General features: G+C 41.4%; 1 protein-coding gene and 1 long non-coding RNA gene across 46 annotated transcripts in view; one reads left to right on the top strand and one right to left on the bottom strand.

Annotated features, from left to right (window-relative positions):
* MSI2 (musashi RNA binding protein 2) overlaps positions 1-13,557 on the top strand; it is a 448,144-nt gene that overhangs the window by 173,642 nt on the left and 260,945 nt on the right. The gene's annotated exons all lie outside the window — the stretch shown is intronic.
* Positions 3,717-10,535, bottom strand: LOC308464169. Its single transcript, XR_013979914.1, has 3 exons — positions 10,286-10,535; positions 9,025-9,109; positions 3,717-4,498 (listed from the first exon to the last, which is right to left on the bottom strand). It is a non-coding gene; the product is annotated as an uncharacterized lncRNA (long non-coding RNA).

The following is a 13,557-nucleotide window of genomic DNA, read 5'->3' as shown; positions in this document are numbered from 1 at the left end:
TGCAAATTATATTTGTGGTATACTTGCCTTTATATTTAGACATACACACATACATCTTAGCAACATGGTGTTGGATAAGCTGATCCTCAGAGAAATCCAAACATTTCTTATATTCTATTGATGTTATCCAACAGACCTCAGTTCAGCCGAAAGGTCCATGTAGGTTATGCTGTGATTCTTTATTTTCAGTCCTGCAACAGCAGCTGCTGATAGAAGGATATGGAAGTATCTGGAAGCCAGATCAATTTCAACATCTTTGATTAAACGAAAGGTCTGAGGGTGGAGATGGGGTCAATTCTTTTGCATGTCTGCAGCTCTCATTCATTTTAATCATAGGTGGCTTTGCTGCCACATTTGCTGGAGATGGTGTATTTTGGGTGCTGACAGATCTGAGCCATGGGATGAAGTTCTCTTGTGTAAGCCTTGTGAAGTATCAACTAACATTCTTTTCCACAGCTTATTTGGAGAAGTAGTGATAGAATGTGCTCCAAGTTAATGAGTGGTAAGGGGGTGCTATTATATTTTGCAGGCCAGCTCTTGATTCCCGTGGGGTCTGTTAAAGAGAAGGAAAGATTCACCACTATTTTTAATATTTATTTTGGGTGTGAGTATGTGAGCTTGGTGCTGTACAAATTACACCAAAGATGTCCCTGCCCCCAGAGGGCTTTTAGGCTGCACTTGTGCAGCTGCCATCCATCTCAGTGAAGTTTTACACGGGCAAGTTCCAGAAATTGTATCCTGTATTTTTAGAGTAGCCTTTGAATGCCTTGTTTTGTGTACACCTTCCTTTCTTGGTGAGGGAACTTCTAAATAGTTATTTTGCCGGATTGATAGTTGTTTTGCAAAACCATTCATTTTATTTTTCAATGATAATCTTCGATTCCGGCAGGATGATGTTTACAGCCCGCTGAGCCCTTTATTAAAGGATTATGGCAGCGTTTGAATGTTTCTTCCCTAGTTATTGTCAAATCTGCCAAACTCCTCCATCTAGTTTTGAAGTTAATAACAGTTTTGCCGCATGCATGTTTCCCTGTTTCTCGCATGCACCCTTGAGGAATCATTTTTGTTTTGCCATCTGGTGGCTTCATGCTGAGTCTGAAAAATAGACAACCAGGCTGAGATCATCCAAGCGTTTTAGTGGGTTTTGGTGCCTCTTTGAGATTTCTCTCTGTTAGTCTCTTATAAGGCCCTTTTTCTTTTAAACCATGCCCCCCTTAAAACAACAACAAACAACACTTGTTTTATATTGCTATCCTAATAGCTGAATACATCCCATATCAGCAGACCTTTTGGAAAATACCAGTTTTCAATGCTTTGTTTATAATAAGAAGAAAGGCTGTCACCTGATTACAAATATCTCAGTCTATATATCTTACGAGTTTTTAATTTATCTGGGTTGATTTATTGTGGATCTTCTTTGCCTTTCATAGATGAACACATGTGTTGTAGCAGGCATCATATTAGAAGAGACATCCCTCCCATGAGAGAGAAAGGAGAATATATCTTTTCAGATGTGTTTGCCACCTGCCATTTTTAGAAGTAGTTTTGTAAAATGTTTTAAAATGGGAAGAATCTTTCCAATTGATAAAAATTGCTTTACACTGATTAGCCGTACTGATTGGTCAGTTTCATGTAGCTGCCCTAATAAATCCCGAACACTGCTGTGTGTGAAATTCTCCCTCGCTGTGGAGCATCCAGAAGTTCACCATTTCACCTTTATTTTAAAACTTTCCCTTTATTATATACAAAGATTGTCAATCACAGTATGTATAGAGAAAGGGCTACTCGGGTATTATCATCATCCCCTAAAGGATTCCCCCCCCCAAAAAAAGCAGCCAAATGAAGGGGAATGGAATGGAATACGAATACAAACGATATTTGAATATCTCAGAGGTTGAGGGTTGTTTCAAATGCTAGTCCTACTCAGACGATATTGGACTTGACTAACAGGTCCATTAATTTCATTCAGTGTAGTGTGAGTAAAACTTAATTGGATACAACCCTCAGTCCACAGCTCCATTAAGTATATGTAAGTCTTGCTGAAATGAGCTGGATTGTGACCTTCGAGTTGGGGCCTCTTTAGACATTCTCTTTTTATTGACTTGGAATGCCATATCTCTGGCCTAAGATCTTCGTCAGTATTATTATTAGCTTTTGCCAGTTTGGGAGAGAAATTGACATGAAACTGAAATGCAGCTCACCTTCCATGTTGATAAAGTAACTGGAGTAATTCTATGAACTTTAATAGGGTTGCTCATTTTATTTGAGAGCTGCGGTTTCAGATACAGCATGGGTATAGCCACAATTGTGCAAGGAATCTATGGGAAGACCAGGGATAAAACTCTGACTTCTCCACTTTTACCTTTATACTTCAAGTAGAATACACAGAAGCACTTAAAATTTGCATATATCCATACGTGTATGTGTGTGTAAGTAATATACTGCAATAAAAAAGTCGCCAGCCTCTCCAACTTGATTAAAGCTTACACTTAAAACACCCTAAGACCTGCATGTTCTGCTTCTTTTAAAGCTGTAAGCTGCTGCTAATAAAAGGGATTGTTATTTTTCCTCACCCCACCCCTTTGTAGGTACCACTTGCTTTCCAGAAGTCCTGTGAAAGTAACCCAGTCCTTATTTTTGGAGACTTGCAATTTATACTTTATATGGTGAGCTGTGTAATTAGTTGGGAAGACTTATGCTTAGTCACTGGTTTATCCTAATCGGCTTTGGCTTTTCCCAACAACAAAGTGAGCTTATTTTGCTAAGCTGAAACAACTCTGCTCCCTTTGTTCCTGTCTTTTTATTGTCTCATTCCTTTCATTCTGTTTTACTGCCAAAAGTTTTGTTTCATTAGGCTTACGAGTCATTTCCAATCCAGTGGGCTGCTACAATCAGGCCTTTATATACCTCAGCTGCCCTGTTTCCCATGTCCTCCTGGGTTTGTGTCAAGATGCAGCCCTTCTTTGTGAAATGTTAACTATTTTTAAATTTTTTTGCTTCTAAGCTACTTTTTCACCTTACAAGTACTTGGAAGTTGCTGATCTCAAGCATTGGGATGCTATACCAGAATATTTAGGTCATACATGCCATTTTGGGCAGAGAAAGGTTAAGCCACTGCACACTAGGAATGCTAAAAGTAGCTGGAGTTTCAGGGCTGTTTAATTGTTTGTTTGTTGCTCCAGTCATGCAGGATCTTATTGGAGAAGGGCTGTGTTCAGCTTTTGCAGCTGCAGTCTTCTGAATCGCAAGGTGTACAGTATTATTTTTCACCATGTGTAAGCAAGATGGTGGGAATGTAAAAAATGTGTTGTAGCTGCCTGAACTTTTCAGATCTGAGTGTCTGGGAAGTAGTGATGCATGTGTCAAGCCAACTTAGTACATCAATGCACTTTTCTGTTCTCTGTGTGTAATGGTAAAAGTAGTAATAAAATAAAATATAATAAAATAAAATACCTGTGCTACATTATCTCTCTTAAAAGATCAAGGATGTTTTAAGACTCAGTAAAAGACTCCTTAAGCATTTGTTCTTATTCTTGGACTTCAGGCATTTCTCTTGAAAAGTAGCCAGGCAAGGCATGTTAAGTTTGCTATGTGCCTGCCTTAAAAGAAAAAGAAAAAAACCCTCAAGTGGACAAGGCTTTCAGTGTCTCTTCCCACCCCCCCTCCTATCCCAAAGTGAGAGATTGAAGGTGGGATGAAATTTAGCACCCAGTCTTGAGCAAAGGGTGCTTGGCCAGCAGTGCCTCAGTGTTAATTCATTATGACTACATTCCTTCAACCGCATTTTGGTGATATACCCCCATTTTGTCATCACAGCACTGTTGGGCTGGGTGATTTGCCCAAAATGAGCTTCGTGATCAAGTAGTAGGGAATTTGAACAGAAGCCTCTTCAGTCACTTTGGTACACTCTCTGCCACATAGGCTCCGTTTTTCTGTGCCTCTGGGCTGCTTGAAAAACTATTGCTTGTTTGCTAGTGTAGATCAGATCTACCTCAGTCCTCCTGGCCATAAATAGTTGAGTAGAATGTCCCTTTCAGAGGCAGATTTTTTTTCTTACTGGGTGCAAAGAAGCATGGGATAGCCTGTTCTTTTCAGCTGAGAGGAATGGCAGTGGTTGCTTCCTACTGAAGTCTATGGGTGAGGCGAATGCAGGAAGAGATTGTTGTTGTTAGGAGAAGTAGGTGTCTGATCACATCCGCAGATAAGGCAGGAAAGGATTGATTGGTGGATTGATTGATTGATTGATTGATTGATTGCACTTATATCTCACCTTTCCTCTAAGGAGCTCACACTGTTGTGTATAGTTTTCCTCTTCCCCATTTTTATCTTCACAACAGCCAGGTGAGATAAGTTAGGCTGAGAATGAGACACTGGCCCACATGGCTGAGTGGGGATTTGAACCCTGGTCTCTCTCAGATCCTAGTCCAACACACTAACCAGTGCATCATGCTGCCTCTCTAAACTTTGTCCCATTAGGTCCTTCCTGGGTGCTTTGAATCTTAAACAGAAAAGAAACAAAGGATTAAACTTGCTGTTTCTTTAGGTGTGCCTGAGCATAGCTTGGGTTTTATGTTGCAAGAATAGTAGAGTGAATGCCAAAATGTGCTGTAATCTCCAAAGAAAATAAAGATGTACTAGCCTGTTGTTAATGTTTTTAATACATCACACATTTGAATAAAAAGCAGGGAGCCAGCAATGGCCTGTTTAACCCAGCAAATGCGCTTGTGTGTTTTCAAATTGTATATATGTGCAATCCGCAAGAATCCCGGGTGTTGAGGAATGTCCCAAAAGAGTGATAGAAGTCACACTATTAGTTGCTTTTTTCAAGCCCTTCTCTTTTGACAGCTGTGGAAATATCACCCCATCCAGACAGGAGATCTCTGCCTCTTTTGGCATGGATACCTGGGTGTGAACAAGTTAATGATCCCTTGGAGTATTAAACACTCCAAGGTTTATTTTTCCCTGAAGCCCCAAGGGCCTCTGAAGATGTCATGATAATAGGATTGTTAGCATGAGAAAAGGCAATATTCTCTCCATGGGTTCATTTTAGGGGGATTTGGCAGTGCAACCTCCTAACCTTGGCTTCAGCCTGATGCCAGTTGGTGAGAAGGGTTGTGATCCTCCTAGCAGTGAAGGGTTATTTATTCTAGCATGGGCAGGCAGATGGAATGGCACATTTCCTCCGCTACACATTGAAATGTAGATTTTTTTTAGTAAGTAGGGTACACTGAAGCTTTTTTTTATTATTGTTCCTCTATTCAGAAATCTTTTTTTAAAAAAAATTGACTACTTGTTAGCCAGTTACAATTTTCAGTACTGCATTTCAAGACACTATATTTGTAAATTAGTTGCATTCAGAGTAATAGAAGGTCAGGTCTTGACTTAATCTGAATTTGTAATAATCAAGAGTACCCAAAAGATTTTAATATGCATTGGAGAAAATATGTTGGTGCATTTTTGCATGGCTGTTGCTAATCTCCCCTGTGCCTACAGAAGCCGGCTGGAGACAAAAACTTGCATCTCATTTTATTGTCCTACTTTGACTCTGGATGTATATTGTCCAGTTAACTTTGAAAAGAAACCCATTTTGAAACAAAATTATTCCAGTCTACTTTAGAAGGCAGTATTTACGTATTACCTTTAAGGAATGGTTTTTAACCATTTCTGCCATCACCTCCCAAATCCTTGTCCTCCTCTGGTGGATCTTTCTAACCAGTATGAGAGGCATTTTGGGATATGGGAATATAACCAGGCATGTGCCCAAGAGTGGCAGTAAGATCATGGTGGGCAAATCCAGTCTATTTTGAAGCTTAGACAGAATCAAGGGGCTTCCTTACACAAGTAGGTCAGATGAGATGATGTGGCACTCCTTAATCCCTGAAAAAAAGCTTCATGGGTCTGAGCAACTAAGAGTCCTGTTCATTTTGGCTACTGGCTACCTTTGCCATGCTTAGCACTGAAATTCACATGAGCCAGATGGGGGGAAAGTGATTTTGGATGGTCCTGCAAGATGTCCAGAGGCTGAGATTCCTCCTTGTCGACCAGAACTCCAGAGTTGAAGGCACTAAAATAAAATCTGATACATCCTGCTTTGAACTTTTTCAAGAAATAAGACTTTTTTTAAGGGCAAGAGGGGAAGGAAGACTCTTGTCAAATAATGCATTGTGTTGGATAATGACACAAAACATTGTTGTCACTGTACCAAAAAAATGTTAACATCCTGAGTAAAGTGCTTGTTACTGTTTTTTGGTGTGTTTTTTAAGTAGACCATTTTTGGGTCTGAATACTCAGAAGAGCTGGAAAGCATTTAGAATATCCCTGAGAGATGAGTGTTCCTTGGCTGTAAGGAGAGGGGTGTGGATAAAAAGCACTGTACTGCGGGAAATGGGTATAATGACACTTTTTCCTACATGCAAGCAAATGGCCATAAATCGGTCACTTATGACCTGTTCAAGTGCCTTTATATATACAGTCAATGCTATTGTCTAAGGCTAGAAGGCTTTTAGGCAATTGCAAACATTATCTCCTCTCTGGTAGACCTAGGATGTAGTGCATCAGCCACATGGCTCCATTTGGGGGACCAGCCAGTCTCTCTGGCAAATTTCATTCCCCTTTTGAGCATTTGTTGTATTTTTATGTCTCTGTCTCTTCAGTGGCTTTATGATAAGACTGTTAGGGAATGTGTCACAGCAGCACACACCACCCTCATGAGGGATTGTAAGAGAAAAGCCATGCCTAGCTAACTCTGAAGGCTCCAGTCTTGGTCACTGGGTTTCCTTCCACAAATCTGTCAGAACAAGAAAGGCACCAACAGCCAAGAAAACCTAAGCTGCCAACCTTGCTGCTGTGATGCAAGCCTTTCCTCTCTTTTTATTTCTCCCTTCTGTCTTAGCATGCCTAGGGAATTAACATTTCTCAGTGGGATGTGAGAGAGGCCACACAGCATATACACAGTACATACAGACCTGCAGAAAAATAGTGGGTTTGCCAAAGTTGCCACAAAATTTAGCTAAATAGAGGTGGCAAGGGGAGGAGAGAGGACTGTCAACTAGCAGAGCAGATGCCCTGCCACTGAGCATGTGCAGAGAGGAACAGCAGCAACCTCCACTTGCCTCTCTTTCTGGGCAGTAGTGAGAGGTTGGAGGGTTGGCCAGTGTGAACAGTGGCAAGTACGGGGGCCCACATTTAAGGGGGATACACAAGCCCCCCCATCCCAATTCTGGAACTCCACACTGCTATTACCTGTGCTAATAATCATGACAGAAATGCACACATACCTATAATTTGCATGCTTTAAAAAAACCATGATTAATTGTATGCTGATAGGATCATTCATATGAAAAGGGAGACAAGGATGAAGTAGCTCAGGTAGAAAACCGATCAGGGTAATCTAAAGAGAAGGTGGATTAGCTTTCTCTTAATCTGAAACAAGTCTGCAATGCACACAGTCATGCATGTGGCCTTTCCTGAAGTTGCATTTGCTCTTAATAGCAGTTAACGGTGCCGGTAGATTCAAATTACTTTTGGACATGTCTTTTTTGGTTTTTGAAAGAGAGTTTTGTTCGGGAGGTGGAGTTTTGGCATATTTTATAGGCCTAAAATTCACATATCCTTTTCCTGGAAGTTGTGGATGTCTTTACACTTCTTTCCTAACTCCATGCTGAAAGAGAGGCAGGTGAGAAATGTTTGGGCTCGTATAGTGAGGTATAAGAGGACTGTGGCCCCCCTAGATGCTGCTGGACTATAACTCACAGTATTATCTGGACCCATTTCTGTCTGGTTTCAGGACTGGTCATGGCCCTGAAATGTCTCTCTGTTCCATCCAGGAGAAGTGCTGGAGGTGGTGATGAGCTGGATGTGGGCCAATAAATAGAAGCGGAATCCTGATAAGACAGGGATATTACATGTCCTGAGTGCTCTTGACTAAGAATTGACAAAGAGCTTGGGAGATGGCAGTTCTGTGCAAGGTTGCAGTCCCCAGGAGGAGCAAGTCTGTAGTCTGGGCTACTCATGGATCCAACATTATTACTGGAAGCTCTGGTGTCTTTAGTGGCTAGGAGTGCCTATTTCCAGCTCTGGCCACTTTTGGGCAGAGAAGAAGAAGAAGAAGAAGAAGAAGAGTTTGGATTTGATATCCCGCTTTATCACTACCCTAAGGAGTCTCAAAGCGGCTAACATTCTCCTTTCCTTTCCTCCCCCACAACAAACACTCTGTGAGGTGAGTGAGGCTGAGAGACTTCAAAGAAGTGTGACTAGCCCAAGGTCACCCAGCAGCTGCATGTGGAGGAGCGGGGAAGCGAACCCAGTTCCCCAGATTACAAGTCTACCGCTCTTAACCACTACACCACACTGGCTCTCTACACCAGTACACCACACTGGATAGTTTGGACACTATGTTCCATGCACTCTTAGCTCCCATATTGGATTATTGCAATGCACTCTCGGTGGGGCTGCACTTGAAAACAACTGAGAAGTATCAACTGATCAAAAATGCAGCAGCCAGATTACTGGCTGGGATTTCATTTAGAACTCATATAACCCTCATTTTAAGAAGTTAGACTGGTATGTTGTGTGAAGAAATACTGCCTTTTGTCTTTTATGCAGCTACTACTATCAGTCAGTTTGTATTCCTTAGGGTTCCCAGATGCATGTTTACTCTCAGGCAGGGAAAGGGCTGCTTTCCCTTAAACCCCCTCCCCTACAAGGTGCATTGCCTTGAAATAAAACAGTTTTGGGGTATGGTTACGGCATACTAGTATTTAGCTTTTTAGGGAAGCTAAATGTGCTCTTCATATAAAATAACATGACAGTTTTGTTGCTGTGCATTTTCCACCCAGATCTAGGACGCGGTGGCAGCCTGTTTGATGATGAACCAGGCTGTTTCAGAGTTCTAACTACACTGTGAAAATGGCTGGCTTCAATATCTCTGTGTGCCATATACTGGAGTATATCTAAATGGAATTGTGTTGGCATCTTCAGATAACTGATCGAAGATCCTAGAGGTTTAGCCAGAAAGTCGCTTACCTTGTGCTTATTTAAAGTATGGCGCATTGTCTTGTTTTCACAAGCTGAAGATTTGCAATAGGTTATTTTACAGTCTGCTTGATGCCTGAAAGAAATGTTCCACAGGTGAAACAATAAGAGAAGCGAAAAATCTATTCCCGCTAGCAGGGCTTTGATTTCAAAGCTGCACCAGCACAGTGAAGATCATGATTTTGTGTCAAACATGATGTTTATTTCAAAATAGACCTTGTAAGCCCCTTGATCTTGGGATGAGCTGAAGCTGATAGGGTTGTATTCCTTGCCAGAGGCGAACACTTAATTTTCTCAACAGCATGTAGTGGAATCAGCTTAAGGGTTAAGTGTTCTTTCCTTTTTTTATTTTTCAAGGTACCCAACGTAAAGTGAAAAAGGACATGTGCCCTTTGCTATTGACTGTCTTGTTATTAATTGCTGATAAGATCACAGTGGGCATGATTCACCAGTGACGATTTCTAGGGAGGCCACTGGAATTTTTTCTCAGGCAAAATGTGAAGCAAATTTGAGGGTCCTCATTGGGTGAAACATCTGTAGAAGTTCAGAAGGCATGGGGTAGGGATTGCACACTCCAAACGCTTGTGATATTTCATTGTAGTATTGGCTGTGTAATTAGTACACACAGAACAACATAAGCTACAGAAGCCAGGTTTTACCATCTATGTTATGACTGAAATCCACTTTAAAGAGTAGATTTAGGTAATTTGGAGCTTCCATCTCTGTCTGGATAACATCTGAGAAATATTAATTCTTTCAGCTTCCCTGGATAAGCCTAGAGTTCTTGGGCTCAAGTGGGAGGAGGTATTGCTTCCCGACTGAACCCTATTGAATCTTATTTAAAAATAGGAAGGTTTTGAACAATTGGAAAGTACATACTGAATTTTCTTCATAAGCACACACTTTCCCCACTGTACAGAGGGTCAACTGCTGCCTTGTTTTCCAGAATGGACCCCCCAAAAAGGGCAGTGAAAACTTAAGTCCTCCACCCTCCACAGCAGGTGCCTGTCGTCCATCTGAAGATAGCTGCCAACATCTGGTGCAATTGCCTCTCCAAAAGCTGTAACAAGGGGGCCTGCAGTTCAAATGCAGAGAGAGTATCGCCTCCTTAATGATAACAAGCTGTTGGCTTCCCCTCGGAGATGAATTCATCTCACAGATGTTTGCTTAGTTTTGGCAATCTTATCACTTGTAGCTTTGGTGATTATGCTCAACTGGAGACTATTACTATAAAAGAATAGTTTGAACTTACTTCATTTCTATGCTTTTTTGTTGTGTTGTTTGCTTCCGAAATATAATTTATATCAAAAACGGTAATGTTGATCCCATTAGCCAAGTACCCTTTAGGACATCTGCAGGCCAGTAGCTTCTCGACAGTAATCGCTGGTGAATGTCTTTCATCCATGCTGACATTTTTAATGTTCCCTCTTCAGCAATTCTGTGGTTTCAACCCTTTGTTTAACACTACTTTCTAAGCAATTACTTCCAGCTCCTCCTGTGAATGATCCTTATGACCCATGGTTATATATGTGTATGTTTTTGCAACCTGTGAATCACAAAGGATGCTCTGGCATCATCCTTAGGACAAGAAGGCTATTTGTGATGTTGGTAATGGTTATAAAGAACACACACAGCTCTCTTAACATCAGAAGTTGCTTTGTTTTTTATATCGTTTGAAAACCGAGATAGCAATTTGGTGCCACCTAATAGGCCCTGTTCAGTAATCTTGCAACGCTTTACTTTTGAATCTTGCTTTTCAGGGCTCCCCCTCCTACACCCCCCCCCCCATTTCAGTGCAGGCTTTTTGTTCAAGTGCCTGGGTTTTAACTCTAGTAAACAGGACCTATTTTTGGAAGCTTGTTTATGGGCCTCGGGTGACTCAGATGCGGCTGAAGAATGTGTCACTGATGGCGAGGTCACCATACATGTAATTTCTTGGCCCATAAATAGATATTGATCCAAAGAGCTGGTGACACCATTTTTGCATCGTAATACATTAGGGAGGGAGAACTGCAGGGCACGGGCTTGTCCCCTGTCGCCCTTCATGTTTCTGCCTGGCCCCTCGCAAACCCCCCAAAGCCTCAATCAATTTGGTATAGTGCCATCCCTGCTGTCAGCTGTAGGAAGAGGTGTTTTATTTATTTATTTTTAAATACTTTATGTATTGCCCTTCAACCTACTAGATTTCAAGATGATTTACAAGGGTATTAGGGCATGACAGTTCAACAGTGCACATCACAAACAATACTATCAGTGGATAAAATATATTAAAAAATATAACAATATCAGCCAGCCAAATCTCAATAAAAATTTGCTGTTGTTTTGCCTGGGACCTAAAGATTAACAATGTAGGTGCCCCACAGACTTCCTTGGGGAGGATATTTTTAAACTTGGATGCCCTGGCTGAAACTGTCCTCTCTTGACATTGAAATCTGTCTTACATTGGATGAGAGGCATACATGGAGAAAGGCTGTCAGTCATCATAAAGAAGAGCAAAATAGCATCTATATGTTTAGATGAAATACATTTGTGTATGCTCAAGGTTTTGGTGCTTCACATTATCTCACTAATTCTTACAACAATCTTGGAGGGAGGGCCTTTGCTATCGCAGTATTAAAAATGGTGGGCTTCGTCTGAGAGAGAGTGGTTTGTTGGAAGACAGTACAGCAAGTAATAATACTCCTGTGAGATTGGGGACTCAGGACCTCATCTTTTAACCACTACTACACTAAGGTAAGGCTTTCCTTCACGGAAATAATTATGATGTCATTTCTGGGGAGAACGTGAGTTTTTTCCTGAGTAGAGTTAGTTTAATTGGGGAGGCTGGTACACCTCCTTTGAGCTTGCAGCATTATAATTATGGAGACGGGCTAAATGTTAATGCCCATCATAAAGAATGTGCTGCTCTGAATGTCTGTTACTGATAATTATTTCTGATGAATAAACCAAAAGGACAAGTATGTGCGAAGTTCATATTGCAGCTTTCAGGTTTTATTATATGCTTCTCCTGAAGGGGCAATCATTGTGGTGCACCAGCTGGTTGTTTCTGTGGCCCGACACTCCCAGGAGATAGTTGATGATAATGCAAACTTGAACTAGCAGAAGTGCCAATGTGTTTGTGGGTATATTTATAGATACATTGTTTATCAGGTGAAGCAACCCTCCGCAAGGGGAGGGAGACTTAGCAGCTCTGCACAGAGGCATGAGCTTGTGGAAGGCGACCAACATCCTTTGTGCTTTCCCATTAACACAGTGGGGTGTTGAGCTCCAGGTGTTGCCCTGCCTATTTCTGCTTAAAAGTGAGCAAAGCAGGGACAAGTATGCATGCTGAAAACAGAAAGGATCTATTGGCTACCAAGATCTGCTGGTAAGAAGACTTTTGCCTGCAGGGTTAAACTACATGTGCAATGTGGCATTTTGGAGGTTCTGTTTTTGTATGAGCTGTGGCGGGTCGTAGTTCCTTTGAACCCTCCGTGTTTCCTTTCCTTTCACATGTGAACTCTCTTCCCCAGCACAGACACCCAGGTCCATCATTGCCCCCCAAACAAATTTATCAGCCAAGCTCTCTTTAATCAGGTGACAGCCCTATTCAAAAACCGGGTTTTAGAGCATTCTGAGCCAGGATTATTTGTGCTCTGACATGACATCAGATAGAAGGGGTTGGAAGGGATTTACATTCAACAGTACTGAGCACAGCCCTATGGCATGGTCACTTAACCCTTCGTGGCATTGTATTTTCAGTGGGCCATGCTGGTTGTGGTCTGATAGCTCCACCCTACCTGCTGTGTGACAATAACTTGGTGGTGTTTTGGATCTATAATTTTAACAAAGGCATCATTACTTATGCCAAGCTTTAAGAGTTGCTTATGGGTTCAGTTGTTTTCTATTCCAAATAGCCAAAAAAATTCATCAGCGTATATGGGGGAAGGAAGGTTGACCGCTGGCATTTGTGAACCTTTCTGAGATCTACAGATGAAGGGTGGCATACAAATTTAGTAAATAAATAAAAATCTATGCAGCTATACAATTCCCTTAGTACCTCAGAGCAAAAAACCTGGCTGTTGCTTGTTGCCAAGATTTTCCCAGATCAGGTCCTCTGATGCTTTTAGGGGAGGCACATTGATGCAGTGTTTGGGAGAACAAGTCCCATAGATGTGATCATAGGTTTGTATAATTTATGTATTTATTTATGTTGGTAATTATGTACCCCGCTTTTTATGCTAAGGGCATACTCAGGATGGCATACAGCATATAAAAGTAGGGGAATTACAGTTCTGAAAAGAGCAGCAAGTTATTCACAGTGGCTGTGAGAAAGCACAATAAAATACACCAGGAACAGGGAAAAGGGGGGCATTCTCTAGGGGGCTCTGGTTAAAGAACGTTCACCAAAATAAAATGCTCTTAAGAGCCTTCTTAAAAAGGGTAGATAAACCTGATTTTTGATGCTGTTAGATAATTTAGGCAGCACAATAAAAAACCCTCTTATCCCCATCTGCATCTTGGCTGGTGGTGGGGTGGGGTGTA

The sequence above is a fragment of the Podarcis pityusensis genome (genome assembly GCF_964106645.2).
Source record: "Podarcis pityusensis genome assembly, chromosome: 15".
NCBI classification, from domain to species: domain Eukaryota; kingdom Metazoa; phylum Chordata; class Lepidosauria; order Squamata; family Lacertidae; genus Podarcis; species Podarcis pityusensis.
This window is presented reverse-complemented; position numbering and strand designations above follow the sequence as displayed.